This window comes from Balaenoptera physalus, assembly GCF_965194825.1.
Source record: "Balaenoptera physalus genome assembly, chromosome: 7".
Lineage (NCBI taxonomy): Eukaryota > Metazoa > Chordata > Mammalia > Artiodactyla > Balaenopteridae > Balaenoptera > Balaenoptera physalus.
This window is the reverse complement of record NC_138886.1, coordinates 30,182,780-30,205,379: the sequence shown is the minus strand read 5'-3', so window position 1 is coordinate 30,205,379 and position 22,600 is coordinate 30,182,780. Positions and strand designations below refer to the sequence as shown.

At 35.8% G+C, this 22,600-nt stretch overlaps 1 long non-coding RNA gene across 2 annotated transcripts in view; it reads left to right on the top strand.

The window, feature by feature from the left end:
• The window catches only part of LOC309665088, a 239,323-nt gene that overhangs the window by 107,900 nt on the left and 108,823 nt on the right, over positions 1 to 22,600 (top strand). Inside the window, exon 3 of one of the 2 annotated variants that reach the window (XR_014266208.1) lies at positions 2,546 to 7,500. The exons of the other annotated variant lie outside the window; for it this stretch is intronic. This is a non-coding gene — a long non-coding RNA (uncharacterized lncRNA). Of the gene's footprint in view, positions 1 to 2,545; positions 7,501 to 22,600 lie in introns of those variants that run through there. 2 annotated transcript variants of the gene reach the window in all.

The window sequence follows — 22,600 nt, the reverse complement described above, 5'->3', positions numbered from 1 at the left end:
TGCTTTCTCATTCTGTTTCCAAAAGAATTATTTACGGAATTATAATAGAACAAGAAAAATATGTCCTTGTGGTAAATATTATCAAAAGTATGGGGATACTCAGTTTTCACAAAGTTAGACCATTCTCTATGCTTATCTCTCATTTTTTATAGTGTATTGTTGTTTTTGCAATTTTAGAAAATAGACTAAAGCTGCTGCTTTCTAGCAATTTCTATCAAACACATCCAGAAGCTGGACTGTTTTATCTCTTCTCTCTAGAAATTTGTTGCAGTTTTCTTCATTTGAATAGTTGGCTGATGCAGTGAGTTTTCTGTCTAAATGATATTATAGGGCTTCAGAGGAAGTGGCTGTGCTTTTTAAGTAGGGTTTAATACACGATCTTGCAGCTGCTACTCAGCAAACAAGAGATATGTGTGTTCTGATAACCAACCAGTATAATGTTCTGCTGCGGTAATGCTGTTGGGATGATGCCAAGTTGATTATGGATATTTGCATAGCAAATTCCAACCAACATTTAACTTATATGCTTCATCTGCAGAAGCTACCACAAAGGCTTGCTGGCCTGCAACTTTTCCATCATTTTCTCCGTCCAACTCTGCCTCTTCTTTTGGTTCCTCTATCTTGGTAACAGAACACTGTTAGTATTTCTGGAAATTATTTTATTTTTCAAGGCATCTCTGCTTCTGTTATCACAGAATAATGAAATTATTTTTTAAGACCTCCAGCGATTTAATACCCATTCCATTCCGAATCATCCAGGTTGAAATTCCTACAGAAACTAATTCATCAGGTTATTCTTAAAAGAAATTATTTAATAGCTTTCAATTACCTATTTCAATTAAAAACTTATATTTCTTGGTGTTCTTAAATATCCCTCCCAATTTTATGACCAAACTTTCTAGCTTTAATCTCTGCCTGTATCCACTTCCAGACAACACTACAGCCACATCAGACTATGAAATACGTACTTATTTTTTATATGCTACCTGGAAAAGTCTATATCCTCCTTCACTACCTGGTAATCCCCACCATCCTTTAAGAATCAATTCGAATGTTATTTCATTTGAGAAGCTCTATTACTTAAGTCCTTTCTCCCAACAACTACTCAAGACTGTTTACATTCTATAGTGAGTAAACCTGTGTTTTGGAACATGAAAAATTCAAATCAGTATAAATTTAGTTGATGTAATTTTTTGGTAAATTATTTAATCTCTCTGAGAATCACTCTGCCTTACTGTAAAAAAAACAGTATGGTTGTAAGATTTAGATCCTTGTTATTCAAGGTATTAACCAAGGAACAGCAACATTGGCATCGCCTGGGAAGTTGTTAGAAATGCAACATTTCAGGTTCCTCCTGAAACCTATTGAATCAGAGTGTGCATTTTAACACAATTTTCAGGTGATTTGTATGCACAGTCATTAAAATCAGAGAAGAACTGACATAGGGACAAATGGTAACTGCATCTAGCCTTGTGCTCTTCAACCAGTATATATGTTCAGTAAAGAGTTATTTCTCTTCCCATTAGGCTGTCCATTCATAATACCTTGAATATAATATTCATTTATAACAACTATTTACTTGTGTTTTTCATCTATTAGATTGTCAGCTTCTTAGTGATAGAGACCTTTGTATCTCAAACACTTGGCTTTATGCTGGTAAATAGTAAATCCTCAATAAATGTTTATTGATAAGGTCATTAACTAGATTTGCAACATTTAGAACTGTATAATGAAGGTAAAATTGGTGTTTCTAAACACTGAAATTCTAAACACAACACTAAAAAATTCTAATTTATTAAGGTAATGGTAACATGCGATCTTTGGATAGTATACACAAGTTCACTTATTGATCATCACTTTAGAAATCACTCATCTGTGAAGGTGAATTAAATTATTCATTGGTGCATTTATAAGTCTCACAATCTACTGTATTGTTTTGGTATTTTCATTTTTAATTAGATAATTAATTATATTGCCCTGTATTGAGCAAAGATAAGTGCTACAAAGGATTAAAGAGAGAAGTGAAAATAAGGAACAAAACTCTTGTCATATATATTAGAAAGTTGCCATAATTTTGGAAGGTTTAGATGTAGATCACCTAGAATCCCAGTAGCTCAGACTGGATAAGGACTGGAGCATATTCTTCCTGAAGGACAATGAGGTACCCAAAGGACACAATGCCCTCAAGATGATGACCTCAGGAGAATTTCAGATAGGCACTAGTACCAAAGTCAGTGCCTGGCACATCAAATTGAAGTTGCTGAATGAATATTTATTAAATGAATTAATGTCATGGATTCATTAGCAAATTAAGCAAAAAGTATAACTGTAGAATATTCTAATGATAAGTAGAGAATGTTGGGAAACGGAAAATTGCACAGAATATTATTTCAAATATGCTTTGAAATTATCTCAAATGTGCACACAGAAAATTCTGTCAGTACCACACAACACTTAATAGTCTGCTGCCACTTTTCTGGGTTCTGTTGCCTGAGTAGGGACACTGACCCTTTCATGGATGCAACTATTTTTCTCTACTGTGCAGTGCCACCCCTATCACGCATTGGAGTTGCTTGGATTGGCTCACACTACTTCTAGCAGACACCACTGTTTTGGCTGGCACTCAGTTGCCTTTAGATCCCTGAACCTACTGAGTCAATGGGTACAACTGCTATTACTGTATGTGCTCATTCAAAGAACATTGCCAGTGCTTCACTTGGAGTATAGTCATTGATTGATTGATGGCAAGCTATTACCCTTGCCTCCACTATACACTATTCATATCTTTTCCTAAGCACAAAAGCCTTTTCTACTGAGTCCAAAAAAATAAATAAATTCCAATAGTGACTGACTTTTACAGAAGTAAAAGAAGTAGAGAAACTTGCCCAAACTTGGAGTACCCTGACTTTGGGTATTGACGTTGTGTATAAGTGACCTCATAGTATATAAACTTATCTCTTCTTTGTGAGTATGCACATTCTTGGCCAGACTCTCTGGACCCTGTCTCCCTCAAATAGCTGGTTTTTGAAGTTCTAGCCATGTCAAGGTGAATCAGTGATGTTGTGGATATCTGCATCTATAGTCTGAATAATTGGGTGAAATAGTGTTATTGACTTTCCAGATTTGTTGCATTAAATAGAATAATGTGTGTTATAAAGCTCTTTTCAAACTATTATTATAATTACAATCATCACCATTCTTTATTAGAGAGCCAAAGGGCCTAGCACATGATAATGAGATGCTGTGTGAGTACCAACTTGAACAGTGTTTGTCATCTTAATTTCAGTTTCCATTGAAAAGTTCCCAAACCTTAGACTTGTGGCAATACAGGTAGAAAGATGTCTGAAATATCTTAGAAAAATCCCCAGTGAAGTTGAATTCTCTAGACAAAAAAGAATAAGCTTGTTCCAAACCTGAAAAAGTTAAGCAGTATGGATTTCTAAAGGTAATGCAAACATGCTTTCACCGGAGATAAGCACAAAATCCTCTTTTTGATATTCAAATCTCATAAAATATATTCTGACTTATGTTTACTATCTTTTCAGAATATATGAGCCTATTCTAATTTTGCCATCAAGGTAATTGGTAGCATTGAAATGACTTACCCAGTTCACAAAGCTAGTCAGAAACAAAACTAGAATATAAACCTCATAAAACCCAGAATAATATACATTCCAGGATAATATCAGTGAAATGGATAAACTCAAGACAACATACTGAGCTCACTCATTAATGCAAGATTAGGGAAAGAGCAGTTCGACACTCATATTAAAAATATTTTAGTAGAATGTGTTTATGTATAGATTTTGTCCAAGATATTAAGAACGAGGGCATTTCCTCAAAGACTTATGAGAGCATTGAAACATTAAAAGTCCAATAAACTCTCATTAGAATGTCCACAGGGTTTTTGAAAAGAGTGGAATTATTTTTGGCTGATTTTTGGTTAGTACCATGAAACTCTGACCCTGCCCAAAGTGACTCTCATTGAAATAACATTAATATGTTTTGTCCCTTAAGTTTTACCAACTTTTTTCTCTAATTGTACTGCTTGAAGATTATAAAAGATCCCCATTTCATTGTAATGTTTCACTAAAAAAGTATTTGGGGACCTAATTCCCTGATGGCAGGTTTCATCGTAAAAAGCTACAAAGGAACACTACTTTTGTTATCAGGATGCTCAAGTACAACTTTAGCACTATCTCTTGACAGTCTTGAAGACTCTGACAAATTACTTAGCTCTTTGTGCCTCAGTTTCCTAAACTGTACGATAATCCAGTAACTCTTTATCAGTCCCCCACTTAGGTCCCTGTTACTGTGCTCAGTGCTGGAGCTGTAAAGATGAGTAATTGTTTTTTCCCTGAAGGGACTCAAATTCTGTCACAGGTGGCACAAGTCAAATAAAACAACTTATGCAAAGGTTTTTGATTAATTGTAAAGTTTTCTGCAAGTATAAGGGTTGTAACATTCAGTTTGTAATAGAAGTGGAATGAGCAGTTACCAGTTACGATTTGAAAGTTGCTCCCCATGCTTGCATTCTTCAAGTCCTTGTGATACTGGGAAATAGTTGGTTAAGTATTACTGATGATACCTTCTGGGGTCACTTGATGGGCTCAGGGATGTGCTTCAGTACAGAAGCCTTCTGGAGAAGGAAGTACATTGTAAAAACACATTGTATGCAGGGGAACTAAGAGAGAGCCAGAGTGAAAAAGGGCAAGAGAAGAGGTAAATGTGCTAAACTTTGCCTGATCCACAGTGAAGCAGCATTGCCTAGACTTTGTCTCTGGATAAAACTGTTTCTTAAAAAAAAAAAAAAAATAGATGTGAACAATCCAGCAAAAAGTCCTATTTGCCTTGATGAAATGACTAGAAAGCAGAGGTATATGAAATAAGATCAGTTCATCAGGACGTAAAGGTAAACTTTTGAATTTATCTTCCAGGCAACCTGGAAGATATTTTTCTGTGCGCCGCCAATCATCATTTTTTTCCAGCTTATCTTCTTGGTCTTCAGAGGCCTATCTTTTCCCCTTTACTATAATTTCCACAAGAACTTTTCATTCTAAGGAGGGTACCGTTTATTTGCTAAAATAAATAAAATGATTGAAAATTAACGATATTCTAAAAGATTTATTTCCTCTGTGTGGAGAGTCATTCTTCATTCAAAACATATTTATTAGTGAACTGCTGTGCAGGAACTGTCCTGGAATCTGGGAGTTAAAAATCAATACTACCTGCCCTGAGTGTCATATAATCTACCTGAAATGCTCTTTCCCTGGGTATCTGTATGGCTCTTCGCTCTCGTCATGCCCTTCAGGCAGTTACTCAAATACATTCCTCAGTTAGGGCTCTCCTTGTCCCCTCACCTAAAATTTCAACCACACCCCTACACGCCTAACTTCCTGTCTTGTTTTTTCCTCTCTCAGCAATTATTACCATTTACCTACTTTACTTGTCTTATTTATTATCTCTCGTGCTAGAATATAAGATCCATAAAAGAGGTATTTGTCTTTTGCATTAGATCTATAAGTCTAGGCACTTAGAATAATACCTAACACATAATTGGTATTGAATAAATAAATGTTGAATAATGGAAGAATGGCCGAGCTACCATTACAGTCCTTATATGGACACCAAACGATCCTTTTTTGCTGCCTATGAGGATGTGATTCACTGTTCAGTTGACCATCTAGGTATTTTTTAAAAATATCAATGTTTATTTGAAATCCTAGTGAGGATATTCTGTGCCATTTTAATCCTGGAGTTTAACTCAGCAGCCAAAGTAGTGAAAATGAAGTGGCAAAAGGAATGTGTGTATGCGGAATAAATGAAATGAAATCTTTTTTTTTTCCAAAAGAGATTGGGGCTAAGGCAGACGTCACTAATATTTTATATGGATTAGGCAGTATTAGCCTCTAAAACTATTAGACAAATTGGTTCAGGGAACTGGCTTTGGAAATTTGAGCAAAGCGTGATGATATAAAAATTAGATAAAATGTGACTTGATTGGTTCCCTTCCATTGAATTTGTATAATCTCCACAACTGTTACTATATCAGTTTACCTACAATATCAGCTTTTCACTGGACTTTGGAAATAATCCTCGGGGGAGGGGGGCTAGAGAATAACTAGAATGATATGTGTACCTTCTAAGCATTGAGTCATTTTGTCCCCTGGTCTCAGTAACATCTAGAACCTTGTCTAGTATCATGGGTCATTTTTTATTCCTTTGAACTAACAAATACTCCTATTCCCACTTCTTAGTGCCTAATCCTTTTTTTTTTTTTTTTTGGATTTTAATTTCTTTCTTGCTACCTATCAAAGTAGACTATTGCCCACCTTAAAACCTGCCCCTACAACTTCATCACAGTATATTTAAAAAACTAGTTAAACTAGATATTTTCTATTGAAAGAGGTATCCAAAATAACCCCAAGAAACAGTATATCTCAACAGACTAATATATCTTGAGCAAATTGAAAATAGAGCTAAAATTCTACGCCCTCAAGAGTTCCAAGCGTACATATTTTAAGAGTATTGTGAAAGGCAGCCTTTAAGATGCCCCTTCTTTCCAATGATTCTTGCCTTCTGGAATACATGCATTTGTTGTAGTGCCTGCTCTCACTGAATAGGGCTGACCTTGTTTAACCATAAGATATTGTGGAAATGATGGATTGTGTGTAACTTCTGAAGCCATGTCATAAAATACACAAAATACATTGCACCTTCTGCCTTGCTCTTTCTTGATTACCCAATCTGGGGGAAACCATCTGCCATGTCGTGAAGACTGCTTCAGCAATTCTATGGTAAGGTCTGTGTGGCAAGGAACTAACGCCTCTCGCCAACAGTCAGCACAAAACTGCCATCCGTGTTAGTAAGATATTTTGGAATTAGATCTGCCTGCCACAGTCAATCCATCAGATAACTTGAGCCACAGCCAACAACTTGACTGCAACCTTATGAAAGACTGAAAGCCAGAACCGCCCATCTGAACCATTCTTGGATTCTGATCCAAAGTTACTGTGTAATACAATAAATTTTTAAAAATTTATTGTTTATTTTTTATTAAAGTATAGTTGATTTATAACTAAACCACTAAACATTAGAGTAATTTTTTGGCATAACAATAGATAATACAAGAATGTTCTACCATATTTTCAGAGAATGTAGTATATTTCTGTGGCATCCCTTATAGCACTGATTTGATCCTCAAAACCACTTTTTAAGAAAATCATACTGGATGTTCCAACAAGTTTTTAAAGAAAATAAACCAAAAGCTAAAAGGCTTATGATGATTTGTTCAAGGTTATACATGCAGAGAGTGATAAGGTTGAGTTGATCCAGGCCTAATGACTCCAAAGGCAATGCTCTTTCTACAAACCGTCTGTCTCTTCAGTATGATGCGAAAGTTTTAGTTTTCTAAATCCCTTTAATGTTGTCTGGACCTATTTTGCAAACCACAGCTGCTTTGGTCCCATGGTGCTTGCTTGATTTTTCTCTCCTCCCCTCCCCTCCTCTCTCCCCTCCCCTCCTCTCTCCCCTCCCCTCCCCCGCCCCTCCCCTCTCCCCTCCCCTCCCCTCCCCTCTCCCCTCCCCTCCCCTCTCCCCTCCCCTCCCCTCTCCTCTCCCCTCCCCCCTCCCCTCCTCTCCCCTGCTCCCTCCCCTCCCCTTTTCTTTAATTTCTTTCTTTTCTCTTTCTCTCTATGTCTGTCCTTCAATAACCCAGAGCAAAAGTGGTACTAAAATTTGTGTTAGTGGAAAAAAAGAAATGTTCATAAGTTAATTTTGCATCCATGGGAAAGATAGAGGGCTTCATCTCTCCAGTGTGCAACTACTGTTCCCGTCTTCCTGATCATTTTCCTCAGCCACATTGCTGTATTGGCAGCTCTACTTTTGCAGCTGAGCAAAAGGAAAGAGGGAGTGGAGGAAATTTTGCTTACTCACTGTCTCCCACCACTATGGGCTCTCTCCACAATGCCCAGGGATCCCAGACACTGAACTAACAGCATAGAGCTTAGCGTCATCAACAAACATAGAGGGACTCAGACGACTATGATTCTAAATTATACCATGCTGAGAAACTAGGAAATCAACCCTACCATTTATTTAAATATGTGTAGAAGGAATATCTAAGTTTTTGCCAACATTCACAGCCTTGTGAATAGAGGCCTGTAGAATCTATTAGCAACTCAGCTGGTATCACAATGACTATAATGTGAGACTAAAGGAAAAAAGGACCCAAACTGAGATAACAGAAGAAACAGAATTTCATTTAAAAAAATCAAAACCAGTGAATTTTTACTGTTTTCCTAGATGAGGAGGTATTTGTTATTATAATGAAATATATATTTATAATTCTAGGTGTCTAGAATAACTGAACTGTTTATTATCTGTAGTTTATTATTGTCTCTCTCAAATAATTACTTCCAGGAAATCAATATTTGTATTATCAAGAATTTAATCCATTTCATTTTACTTCTACAAACTTATTAACTTATAAACTCATGATAAAAATTATGGATAAGAGCCTTGTTAGCCATTACTGAAAAATCATTGAAGACGCAAAAGACATATTTCATCATTGTTTTATGAATGGAAAAAAAATAAATATTGCTTTTGTTTCTTTTTTTCTTCCAAAACATTTTCTTCTATATAAGGGCTGAAATTTTCAAGGCAATACCATTCTTTAAATTATAAATTTGGATTCCACTTTATCCTTAATGCACTGACTTGTCACCAAGTGTTCCAGGCCAGCAGTATCAACAGTTACCCTGTTTGTAAGCTTATATTTCAAACTTTGACTCTACAGAGAAATAATAATGAGAATATCATTATGTGTCAAGGGAAGATAATTATAAGGTGATAGATAGTGATGGTCTTAGAAGAGTCAGTTTACTGTCCTCAGCACTCTCCCTTTAATCAAGAAGGGGGCACTGATTCATTTTTCTCTTGTGACTGTCTCAGTGATTCCTACCAATTCCTCCTCATAGTGTACAGGGTTAAGAACTTTCTACAACCACCCCATGACAAAGAATTGATAAACCGGAGACTAAAAACATTATTTCTGAACTTGCCAAAACTGCCTGTTTATGTTTGGAAAACCTGAATCTGCAGAATGTACTTGACTTGGGCCGAATTTGATTGCCCTTAAACCATCTGTTTCCAGAAATCGAGGGTTGTTAATTCATCTTTGCCTCAACCTCCCCTGCCCATGTTCCTTTCCTGTTTCCCTTTCCTCCTGACCTACTAAAGTGCCCGTAACATAAAGCCACAATAACCTACCACAAAAAACCTCTGCTAACTGATGGACGGCATTGTTACTTTTAGACTGACTCTCCAGCTGCAAGCAAATGAAGCTTTCCTTTTTCTCATCTGTTAGTTTAATCTAGGGCCCATGACAATAGCTTTCCTTGCCAAAGTGAGGGGGCTCTGTTCCTGACTACTCCTCTCAGGTCATTTGTTCTTCTTTTACCCCATTGCTTCAGGGCATTGGCTGTTCCATTGCTGTGGATCACTTTTGTAGCTTATTAATAGTCAGAATCCTGGTCTTCACCAGAAATAATTCACAAAGCTGCTATTTTGTTCTCTGAGGAAACTGGTGTCTTTTAGCTCAGGCAACACCTTCCTCTCTACAGGTACCATTTCAGTATTGCAACATCTTGTAGGGTAAAGTTGAATACTCCATTTTGTTTCTGTTTGAAAACAGCTTTGGAGATGTGTGAAGTAAATCCCTTCTTCCCCTTCTCCCTTCTTTCATTATTGTGTCACGTGGATATATACCTATCTTTCTTCTTGAAGAAGAAAGAAGAAAAGGCCAACCCCTCTATGCGTACTCCCGACCTAAGCCCTGTTGATTTCTTAAGGCTTTTGCTCCTGGAATGATCCTCTGTATTGTCTGTGTCATCAATTTCTCCCTTTCTACTGGACCTTTCCCATCTATAGCTAAACAAGCTTTAATAATGTCTATCTTAAATAACAATAAATGACAAACCCCATAAAAACTAATCTAACAAAATATCATCTAACCTTAGCCCTAATTCCCTTCCAATTACTATCTCATTTCTCTGCTGCACTTCCTAAAAAAAGCCAAAAAACAAAAACAACTTGAAGGAATTATCTCTAGTCATTACCTCTACTTCTTCAATTCTTTCTTCTGCCTGCTCCAGTAATGATTTGATCATGACTACTCCACTGAGGCTGCTGTTGCCAAGGTCACCCATGACCTTCATAATATCAAATGTAATGTTTATTTTCTCTTTCATATCTTAAACTCCAACCATACTAGACTTAATTGTCCATTCCTCCTTTTGAATCAGTTTTTCTCTTGACTTCCATTACATCTCCCTCTTCTAGTTTTCCTCTTATCTCAAAGGCCCCCATTATGATTTTTGGCTCTTCTTTCCCTGATATACTCATAAATGTTAGAATAGTACAGGAATTCATCTGAGTCCTTCCTCACTGTTTCTCTTTTTTTATCCACACAGTCTTCTCAGGAGGTTTCACCCAGTCTCATGGTTAAAAAGCTGGGACAAAGTGAGAGAGTAACATTGACATATATACACTACCAAATGTAAAATAGATAACTAGTGGGAAGCAGCCGCATAGCACAGGGAGATCAGATCAGTGCTTTGTGATGACCTAGAGGGGTGGGATAGGGAGGGGGGGAGGGAGATGCAAGAGGAAGGAGATATGGGGATATGTGTATATGTATAGCTGATTCACTTTGTTATAAAGCAGAAACTAACACACCATTGTGAAGCAATTATACTCCAATAAAGATGTTAAAAAAACAGAAAAAAAAAAAAAGATGTAATCAGTTAATCCCTAATTCCCTTCAAATGCAATCAAATTCCTCATCCTGTCTTACAAACCCCTTTTCTTCTCTTGTAATCTAATTTCATACCATTCTGTCCCTCACTCAATATGCCTCGCCAACACTGGTCTTCTATGTATATCTGAGCTTTCCCCTACCTGGAATCCTCTTTTCCCTGTTCTTTGAATGGCTATGTCCTTCTTATTTAAATATCATCTCCTTAGAGAAAACAACTTAATCACAATTATATGATTATATTTTCAGTATTTTTATAGCACTTATTATTATATGATAGTATCTTATTATTTATTGCATATACAGCTAGTATTTCCATGAGAAGTCTGACAACCTTGTATCTTTCATTAATTGCGGTGTACTGAATGCCTGGAACAGTGTCTGGCACAGAGTAGGTAATTAATGATCGTTGAATAAGTGAATGTATTGTAAACCTGGGCTTCTCTGTGATTCAGCTGAAAACCCTAAGCTAGATAAACAGACTGCTTACAGATACTATATATCAAAACTACTGAATTATTTTGCCTTAATGAGCTTGAAGTTCCTGGAAGAGAAAAATGTCTGAATTAGGTTCTAAAGAATGAATACAGTTTATTTAGACAGTGTCTTAAATTAATCTTTTTTTCACTGCAATATGCTGGCATTTGAATGCATTTTAAGAATTAGAAAAGACAAAAATTAGTAAGAAAATACTGCACTTCTAAAAAAATAATTTATTTTTAAAGATCTGCTCCGCTGATCTTTAAAAACCATTTAATTTTCACTTTTTAAATAATTGCATCTTTAAAAATAAAAACAAAACAGCAAAATGTATGACAGTCTCCTGACTTATGTACAACCTATCTATTTTTTGTTGTTGTTGTTAGACTAGCTGGTGATAGCATGATTTTCAGTCTCTTTCTTGAAAGATTAATACAAAACCCGTATGAGATTCAAATTTAAAAAAATAAAATCAAAGTACATGAAATTAAAACAAATGGCACTTATTTACAACTGCTGTATTAGAATGTAGGTTAGAAGGGGTGCGTTGTACTGTTTGGAATATTAAATTTTACTGTATGCTCTGGGGAATCAGAGCTTTATCACAGGTTGGAAGTGTAAAAGCATTTAAACAAAACATAATGCCGGGAAGGAATGGCAATACATTAGGCAATTTAAAGAAACAAAAGGAAACATTTTCATTTTATCTATGTTAATGTGTACTTTCAAAAATGTGTGCATCTTTTTTTCAAAGGAATATTTGTTTTGTAAAAGTGAACTCAATTTGAATGTAATTCATACACTTGTTTTAATTATGCACTTACTATGTTCCAAGCATGTGCTTGTTTCGGTCAGATATATTATACACTAAAATTATAATAATAACAAATGAAATCCAGTAATAGGCCCAGGGATTGACTGCAAGAGAACAGAATAAATTCCAAAACTCTCCATTTCTGTGTAACAAAATGTAAAGTTTTTTAGAGCTGTCATGATTGTAAAACTCATAATCATATTCTTATTTATATAAACATTTTATAGCAAAATTGCACTTAAAAGAAAACAGTAGCAACTGGACAGATCTTTGAAAAATCTGAAAAATTCAAAATAGAGTGAAAATGACCCTAATGATTAGCAAAAAACGGTGAATCAGGGAAAGAAATACACGATAGACTGGACATTTTACTGCTTTAAATCTGTCTTCCATTGGTATTTTGAAAAAAATAACTTTTCACTGGGGAAATAGTTTCTCCCATGTAATATATTATGTATTCTGGTCTATTCAGTATTGTAATATGCAGAAAAATAATATTATTTTAGAAAAATTAATGTTCTATTAAGTCAAGAGTTTCAAAATGCTCCAAAACATAAGAGTATGGTCCCTTTGCAAATCCAGAAAGGAACATACAGGGATTTTTACATCTGGGAGATAGAACTCAGAGTAAATGAGTAAGAAATAGATTCAGCATCTAATTATCTTTATCTCTTTGTTGAGGCAGTTCTGAGCCACTTGATGGAGAGATTAAAAGGTAAAAAAAGCAATACAGATAGGTAAAGCTTTTGAATTTGGACAGCTCATGGGGGGGGGGAGAAACCTACAGTCAGATGTGAATGTTAATATTCATAGTAAATAGAAGAGATATTAAAGAGGTAATTAGCATCTTTCTTATAAATGTTTAAAATGCATAGCTAAGACAAAAAATGACCAGAGTGATGACAAGCATTGAAGACAATCAGGACATAAAATGCTAAACAACAGATATTCAGAAATTACAACATTATCCCAGTTAAATCAGTGACCAGGCACTTAATTGGTATTATGCATCTAAAGTTTTTAAACAAATAATTGTCTAGTTATGAAAGTAATACGTCAATGTGGAGAATTTTGAAAATCTAAAAGCATAAATAAGAAAATGAAAATCGCCCATATCGCTTCCACTCAAAGACAGCCATTTAGCGAACTTATTTTCTTCCAGCCCTTTTCGCATGGACACATACAGCATTTAGGTTGGGGGAAGGGCAAATTTTGGATAATATTTTATGTAACATTATATATTTAAATTATTTTTATTATTACATAAGTAATACACTTTCATTGTATGAGATTTTAATACAATAAATTGGCACATAAAGGAAATTAAAGCAAACCATAAGCCCACCATGCAATGAATCCATTGTTATTGTTAATTAACAGGTTGGTTTATAACCTTATATTATTTTTTCTGTTACTTCTCCAGCCTTATCTACCCTCTCTTCCTAAACTTAATTTTACTTCTTTGTACATGTATCTCACCAATGTTCTTGGCTCATTGTTCTTGGCTTTTGGCTTAACCAGATGTCCTTGCGGTTTATAATACAGTCTCCCCACTTTCCATGCACAGGATTTTCCTGGCTAATTTATTTACATTGTGGTTCAGAAATCACTCCTTCTCTATCCCTGTCACCAGTAAGTCTTTCTTAATTTCACCTGCTCTCATTTCAAGTAAGTGATCATCAATCCTGGAGTTCCCATAAGATTTAGTATAAAGCTCCATCAGTTCATTTAGAAGAAATTGTACTTATTCTGTTTATGTAACTGTGTCTACCTCTAGAGCATGGCTCTTGTACCCACTGTACCTGTCATAATATATAGCCTACATTAGATGCTCAAATACTGTTAGTTAAAATAATAATAATCATTATATAAAAAAGTTTTATCTCTCTACTTTTTTCTCTTTGATGTTTTAGAACTTCCATTAGATATTTACCAATGTATACCTGTTTTTTATAAAAAATATTTCATTTTTCTTATTTGTGGATATGTATGTATGTGTCTGTTTATACAGCACATATACATTTAGTATATGTATTAGTATGATTGGTACTCATATTAGTTTCCTAGGGCTGCTGTAAAAATTACCACATATGGATGACTTAAAACAACAGGGTTATTCTTTCACAGCTCTAGTGGTTACAAATTCAAAATCAAAGTGTTGGCAAGGCCATACTCCCGCCAAAGGTTCAAGGGAACAATCATTCCTTACCTCTTCCTAGCTTCTGATGGTTGCTGACAGTCTTTCTCATTTCTTGGCTTATAACTGCTTTACTCCTATCTGTCTCCGTCATCACATGTCCTTTTTCCTCTGTGTGTTTCCTCCGTGTCTCTGTGTCCAAATCTCCCTTTCTTTTCTATTATAAAAACACCAGTCACTGGCTTTAGGATCCACCCTAATCTAGCATGGCATTATCTTAATTACCTCTGCAAAGACTGTATTTTCAAATAAGTTCACGCTCACATGTACCAGAGATTAGGACTTGAACATATCTTTTTTGGGGACACTATTTAACCCACTACAGTACATGATACCACAAATGCTCTATACATTTATATTGGCATATTGTCACCTTGGAATTATCAAGAAAATCAGCTTTAGAGTCATTTTGTTTAAAGTTGACAAATGGAAAAGTAGTATCTGCTGAAATGGGTTTGAGACATACATCTATATTCCTTTTTATTGGTTTGTAATTTTAACAAATGTGTCCATTACTGAAGTCCCTGGGCATGTCCTTGTAAACTAAGTATCATAATATAAAATTTTAAGATGCTGATAATTCTCTTACAGATGACTGAAAGATGAACCTTCTGCTTAGCAGAGTAACACTAAATATGATTAGGTTTCACCAGCTATCCCATTAATTGAACATACTTCCTAAACTTAATTCTATGATGTGTTTTCTACAGTATTATTACTACGGATATTATCACTATAGATTTTGTTGGTTTCTTGTCCTGAAAGAGTTTAGAGTGCTTACACATGGTAAAATAAGTGAAATAAATTTTAGAAAGTTAGTATATGAATGGATAATTCACATCATTTAAAAGAGATGTGAACTGAGACCTGAAACTTGAGTGATTTTTTGAATATTATGAGGCTGCCACAGTTAGAAACCTTACAATTTAGATCCATGTGGTGAGGTGTAGGTAAAATATTGAGTGAATGGTGTAATGTAAAATGGAATAAATGCAATAAAATTAAATTAGATATCAGAGTAACTTAATCAAAAAATATAAACACATGCTATGAGAACACAGAAAAGAAGATCTCCTGAACTCATATCACTTGGGCTGGAGGTTTATGTGGATTCATGGACAAACTGTTGCTCAGAAAAATATCATTCATTCAACACATATTTATTGAGTGTACTATGTAGTAGGCTCTGCAATGGCTGTACCTGTTTTCGCTGATGGATTTTGTATCCTTAGGGTAGTGACTATGCTTATTTTTCCTTTAGCATAACCATGGTGAGCAGTGCAGTGGTGGAGAGAGAACTGGGTCTGTATTGGAGAGTCTGGATTTTTGGATCATGACTAATGATCACGAGTCCTCCCAATCATAGAACACCTTATAATTCACATTTAAATTGTTGGTTCAAACTGTCAGACTGCCTAAGAAAAATGGTCAGAGGACATGCACTATTTAAAAAGAGGAAAAAATGATGTGGAAAAATGTTTATCCCCAATAAGAAATACATTTATAAAAATTTAAATAAATATTGAAGAATTTACCTATCAAAAACTTGTTTTTTATCTTAGTATAAATTCCAACTACTGGCTAGTGGTGACAGTTCAACGACTACTCTAAAAATTATTAGTATGACTATCAATTCAAAAGTAACTTGGCAAAATATAACCATAATGTTTTCAATTTCTAACAAATTTATTTTATAAAATTATCATAAAACCTGACTTACATAGCACAAAGGACAATAATTATGGACTACAGGTTCTTAGCCATCTTTTGATTCATACATTTTTTGAGAACTTTTTGCAAAATAGGTATTCTCCCCAGAAAAATGCACAATCACACTAAAATTTGCATTAAATTTCAAGTATCAATTGATCCCCTAAGGCATAAATCTGGATCAGTTTTCTTTCTCTTCTCTTTCCCTTTATTTCTGTCTCTTGGTGAGGTTGGTTGGGGGTGATGCAAAACTAAAAGTAAAATTCTGAGAAATCAAGTAAACAGTTTATTAAAAATTGCCTACAATGACCAAGAATGTTTATCCCAGGAGGTTGAAAGTTAGGAAGTATGTTAATAAAATTCATTACATCAAAAGGACCAAGAACATAAGTAAACAAACAGAAAACCAGTAAATCACATGTGGCAACTCCTAGAATCTGAGAGGGAGAAGAGAGACTTCAAGCCAACTAGTTCAAAGTAACACAGCGTTCGATGCCAATGATTCAGGCAGGGGTGGTGAGTAAAATTCGTATATATATTGACGGAAGTGCATAGATAAGCATTTTCAGGTAATCTGAATTTAAATGAGCAAATTCAAATAATGTGTAGTATAAGTTCATGACAGGCAAATAATTAATACACATAGATCTGATTTTTTTAAAAATCCACATACCTAAGAAATTAAAGAATACAGACTAAGAACTTCTAACATTTAAACAAGAATTTTCTTCCAGAATGACATTGCTAAAATTAGTAACTTGACATAGTGAAACAAAAAATAGAAATCTGTGAATGTCTACTGAACTTTTAATAATAGTTTAAAATATTATATATAACAATTAAGTATATAAATATATATAATATTTTAAATGCTGTGTAGTCAGAACTATGTTTTCTCTGTGACTTATTTTATAGCCATTGTGTATACAAAGTCCTTTCCCATTTATATCTCATGGATTATTTATTCATTTCTCATTGGGTTTGTATGTTTTAGTTTTTCATATTTTTAACTTATCAATTTTGCCATATACCTTTGATTTTCAAAATTCTTATTCTGATAAAAAATAGAATATTTCATAGTCTAATTTTGGTGGGGTACTAACATAACAGTTTTATTTTTTTTTCTCCACTTACTACCTTCAAACATCCTCTCTTGTACCTCCCTTCTTTCCAGTCATTTTCAGGTATTAAAAAGTATGTTTCTCTCTAAGCCAGTTTAAAACTTTTTTCTCATATCAAAATCTAATTTTCTCCTGCACCATTCCTTCTCATTCTAGCTCAGACCCAACCTGTGACTCAGAGACCTGCACCGAAGGAAGATAGTTTGTCTGTTCTTTCCACCTCCTGATCTTGTTCTCTCCACCTCCTGATCTTGTTCTCTCCTTCTTCATACAGTATTGTTTTGTTTTTGGTTTCTATAGGCTCAGGTAAATGGGATGGAGAAATACCTGACAGAGACCAAAGGTACATCACTTGGTTGCACTGTTGAAGTCTGTGTATCAGTGTATTTTGAGAGATAGGCATCCAAATGCTAAAGAGTTATACAATGCTAAATAGTTATCCTTATAGTTATACAGTCGGCCCTCCATATAGGCGGGTTCTGCATCTTTGGATTCAACCAACCACAGATCAAAAGTATTTTTTTTTTAAAATTTGGAAATTTCCCCAAAGCAAAACTTGAATTTGCTGCATGCTGGCAACTATTCACATACCGTTTACATTGTATTAGGTATTATAAGTAATCTAGAGATGATTTAAACTGTATAGGAGGATGTGCTTAGGTTACATGCAAATACTAACCCACTTTAGATAAGGGACTTGAGCAACAGGGATTCTGGTATCCAGAGGGTCCCTTGAACCGATCCCCCATAGACAGAGAGGGAAAACTGTATGTTCTTCAGGAAATCCCATTAGAACTCCCCACAACCCCACACCCATTGCTTCATTCCTTAATATTCCTGGAATAACCTTTCATGAACTGTTTTTAGTCATTTTAATTTAATCCATAGTTTCTTCCTCTATGAGGGCAGAGTACTGACAAAATGGTCCATTTTCAATTGTTATTACTTGTTCACTTGGCCTGTGGGAAACCCACTCATCCTTTCTTTCCATGTCAAAACTGTGAAAGTCCAGACTCTGTCCTTCTAAACTGACATTTCTGTGATTCTCTTCCTTATCCCCCAACTCAAAAGACAAACAAAACAAAACAACAACAACAACAAAAAACCCATGGTATCCATCAGCCACTATTCTGAATACGCAGTTTTCTGTTCAAGGCCTGTGCGGCTCATCTCTCCTCCCAGGAAATCTTATTCTGTACTAGTTGTTTGCTTGGCTTTCCCATATCTTGGCCTAAGAGAACAGCAACAGTCTTGCCTAGGATGACAATACATGACTCTCCTAGTTAACCTACTTCAAAGCACCTTTTTAAAATAGTTCTCTTCTTTTTTCACAAAACGGTGATGGGTGATGGAGTCATGGTCTGTGGACCATTTTGAGCATCTCTTAGTAAATGCTGTAAAATACACCATTTAACTTTCTGGTACCTGTCTCTAGAATACAGGAGAAATTAGAGTTTGTTAATCTCAGTTTTGGATCTCTACCCAAAATTCTGAGGCAATATACAATATCCCCTTTTATATATATACTTTTTTTTGCAGAAAATCACACTTTTAATCTTTTTTTTTATAATTTTAAATTACGCAGTACAACTTTTTAGAAGCTCTCTGTCCTTCTATACAATAAGATGGCCATCATTTTCCTCTGCAGTGTAAACCATCTCTTGGAGTAGCGATTCCTCATGGTCTGGAAGGCACAACTTCAGGCCATGTGAAAGTATTCACCTCAAGGCTACAACTGATTGGATCAAGGTGAATTAATCTGTAGGCTAGACTGAGAAAATCAGATTCTTTTTCTTAGTAATTTAAATTAAGAGATACTGAGACCAAGTCAGTCAGTCTGATGTATGAGGTATGAAACACATGAATGCAACTTCAGGTAGAGTTAGAGCCACAGGAAATGCTAGAATTTTGCATGAGAAAACATGTATAGAAAAGGAGAGATCAAACAATCTAAATGTCCATCAGTGGATGAACAAATAAAAAAAATGTGGTACACACACACATACAACTGAATATTATTCAGCCATAAAATAAGGAAATCCTGCCCTTTGAGACAACATAAACGGACCTTGAGGGCATTTTGCTAAGTGAAAAAAGTCAGAGAAAGACAAATACTGTATGATCTCACTTACACGTGTATGAAAAACTGAAATCATAGAAACAGAGGGTAGAATGGTGGTTACCAGGGGGGAAATGAGATGTTGGTCAAAGGAAACAAACTTCCAATTATAAGATGAATAAGGTCTGGAGATCTAATGTACAGCATGGTGACTATAGTTAACAATTTTGTATTATATTCTTGAAAGTTGCTAAGAGAGTAGATCTTAAATGTTCTCACCACACAAACAAACTCTAATTATGTGAGGTGATGAATGTGTTAACTAACCTTATTTTGGTAATCATTTTGCAATATAAACATGTATCAAATCATCATGTTGCACACGTTAAACTTACAAAATATATGTCAATTATATCTCAATAAGACTGGAAAAAGAAAAGGCGAGATTAAAATCTACCCAAGAAAGTTATACAAAGAATGGAATTGCTTTATGAGTTTCTAGTTGCTGTCAGACCAGGCTTTACTTTTTGTACTTCGTTCTTCAAGATTCTCTATTCTTACAAAACAGCAGGGTCTCTTTTTATTCATGCCATATTGAAAGGGTTTATGTTTCTTGCAAGGAAATGAGGTCTAACAAAACACCTGTGAGCCAAATTTACCTAGTTTATCAATGTAAAAATGGGATTTGCAGCTTCTTTAATCCCCTCAACAACCTTATAAGAACGGTGGATGTTTTAAATGCATTTTACAGTTAAAGAAAAAATGGTACAAATAGTAATGGCCAAGTTCACAAAGCTAGTAAGAAAAATCTCAAGTTTGATTCCAACTATTTCTCTTCTGTATTAGTTTGCTAATGGTGTTTAACAGATTACCATGAATTTAGCATATTTAAACAACATGTGTTTATTATCTCACAGTCCTCTAGGTCAAAAGTCTGAGAATGGTGTGATAGGATTCTCTGCTCATAGTCTCAAAGGTTGATATCAAGTGTCAGCCAGGCTGAGTTGTCATCTGGAAGCTCTGGGGAAGAATCCACTTCCAAGCTCATTCAAGTTGTTGGTGGAATTCAGTTCCTTGCAATTGTAGGACTGAGGTCCCTGTTTCCTTGCTGGCTGTCAGCTAGGAGCTGTTTTTAGCTCCTCAGAGTCACCCACACTCATTGCCAATTGACCCCTCTATCTTCAGATTAGCAATGGTAAATCTTTCTTGTGTCAGACTCCTCTCACGCTCTGAATATTTTTGTTCAGGAAAAGCCTAGTGCCTTTTAAGAGTTCACCTGATTAAGTCAGGCCCACTAAGGACAATCTCCCTTTCTTAAATCTGATTTGGGACCTTAATTACATATGCAAAATCCCGTCATAGTAGAACCAAGATTAGTGTTATACTGAGTAACTAGAAAGAGATATGTGTACACTGTGGGGCGGGGAATCTTGGTGGTCATCTTTGAACATCGATCATGTTCCTTGCTCTACTTTGCTTAAGATTTAAATTCCAAAGACAGACCTGTTTAACCTAGCCTGGTCACAGGTTCACCTTTTGGCTAAGTGAAACTGAGACACCTTGATCAATACTGCTCACTGGACTGATTACAATGGAGGCAGTTATTTTCCAATGGATAATTGATATTTTCTTATTTAAAAAATAAAACTAAAATGCCATGGAGGAAAGAAAAAATGTCTTTGCATGTCCCCTGTGTTTTGAGTCTTGTTGTCTATGGAGAGAGATTGAAAAGAATCTTTATCTAAGGAAAGTAAGAAAACAGGAGTCCAAGGCAGAAGTTCCATTCCTTAATAGGGCCTGTAGCATCTTCTCTGTTGTCTCTCCAAGGTCAGAATCTGGGTATGACTGAACCATTTAACAGGTGGAAAAGGAAATGCCCAACCAAAGTACAAGAAAGCTAAAGAGATTTAGTGTTCCTATGGAGGTGTATAGAAAGATGTCTTTACTGAGATGAATGCAAAACTAGATTGTCAGCATAAGCAGAATTTTTAAAATGCAGAATGTGAAAAATGTATTCAGCCAGTGTTACTGAAATGTTCCCTGGAGAAAGGAATAGTCATGTTAATTAGAAAAAATGGACATGTACAGGTATGAAGTTTGGACAATTTAATTTAGAACATCCTTTAAAATAAAGGTGGGTACTCTCCCTTTGATCTTTGTGCTGCCTGGACAATAATGAAGTACAATTCTAGAGTGCCCTTAACATGACCCTAGGTGATGAGGTTCACAGTTTATAAAAATTCCTTAATGCCAATGAAAATACTGAGACCAACAACCTAAGATCTGATTTTTCAAAATTACTGCCCGTAATATTTCTAATTCTATGCCGATTTCTAATTTTAAGTGTTAGACTGTTTATATATTCTTTGCCTCTGGTTAAATAATCAGCCATTTGGAAAGAAGAGTATTATTATTAAATTTCTGGAAGACAAATTTGTACAAGAGCCTTTTAAGAATTCATATAGCACTCCCTGGGATCTGTCCTCTGAAGCCCGAGTCTCAGCTTCCAGCCCCCACCCACCACGGTGGTGAGCAGATGAGCATCTCAGACTGGCTTCTAAGGGGAGAGAAGGGGGCCACCAGCCAAAAACTCCAGGCAGTTTCTGGAAGCCAGAGAAGGCAAGGAAATGAATTCTCCCCTAGCCTCTAGAAAGGAACACAGCCCTTCTGACATCTTGAGGTTTGTCCAATGAAACTCATTTTGGAATTCTGGACTCCAGACTCTGTGTGGCTGAGAGGGTCCTGATGCTCCGGCCAGGTGTCAGGCCTGAGTCTCAGAGGTGGGAGAGCCAAGTACAGGATATTGGGTCACCAGAGTCCTCCTGGCCCCAAGTAATATCAATCGGCCAGAGCTCTCCAAGAGATCTCTGTCTGAACGCTAAGACCCAGCTCCACTCAACGACCAGCAAGCTACAGTGCTGGACACCCCATGCCAAACGACTAGCAAGACAGGAACACAACCCCACCCATTAGCAGAGAGGCTGCCTAAAATCATAATAAGTTTACAGACACCCCAAAACACACCACTGGATGTGGTCATACCCACCAGAAAGACAAGATCCAGCCTCATCCACCAAAACACAGGCACCAGTCCCCTCCACCAGGAAGCCTACACAACCCACTGAACCAACCTTACCCACTGGGGGCAGATACCAAAAACAACAGGAACTACGAACTTGCAGCCAGCGAAAAGGAGACCCCAAACACGGTAAGTTAAACAAAATGAGAAAACAGAGAAATAGACAGCAGATGATGGAGCAAGGAAAAGACCCACCAGACCAAACAAATGAAGAGGAAATAGGCAGTCTACCTGAAAAAGAACTCAGACTAATGATAGTAAAGATGATCCAAAATCTTGGGAATAGAATGGAGAAAATACAAGAAATGTTTGACAAGGACC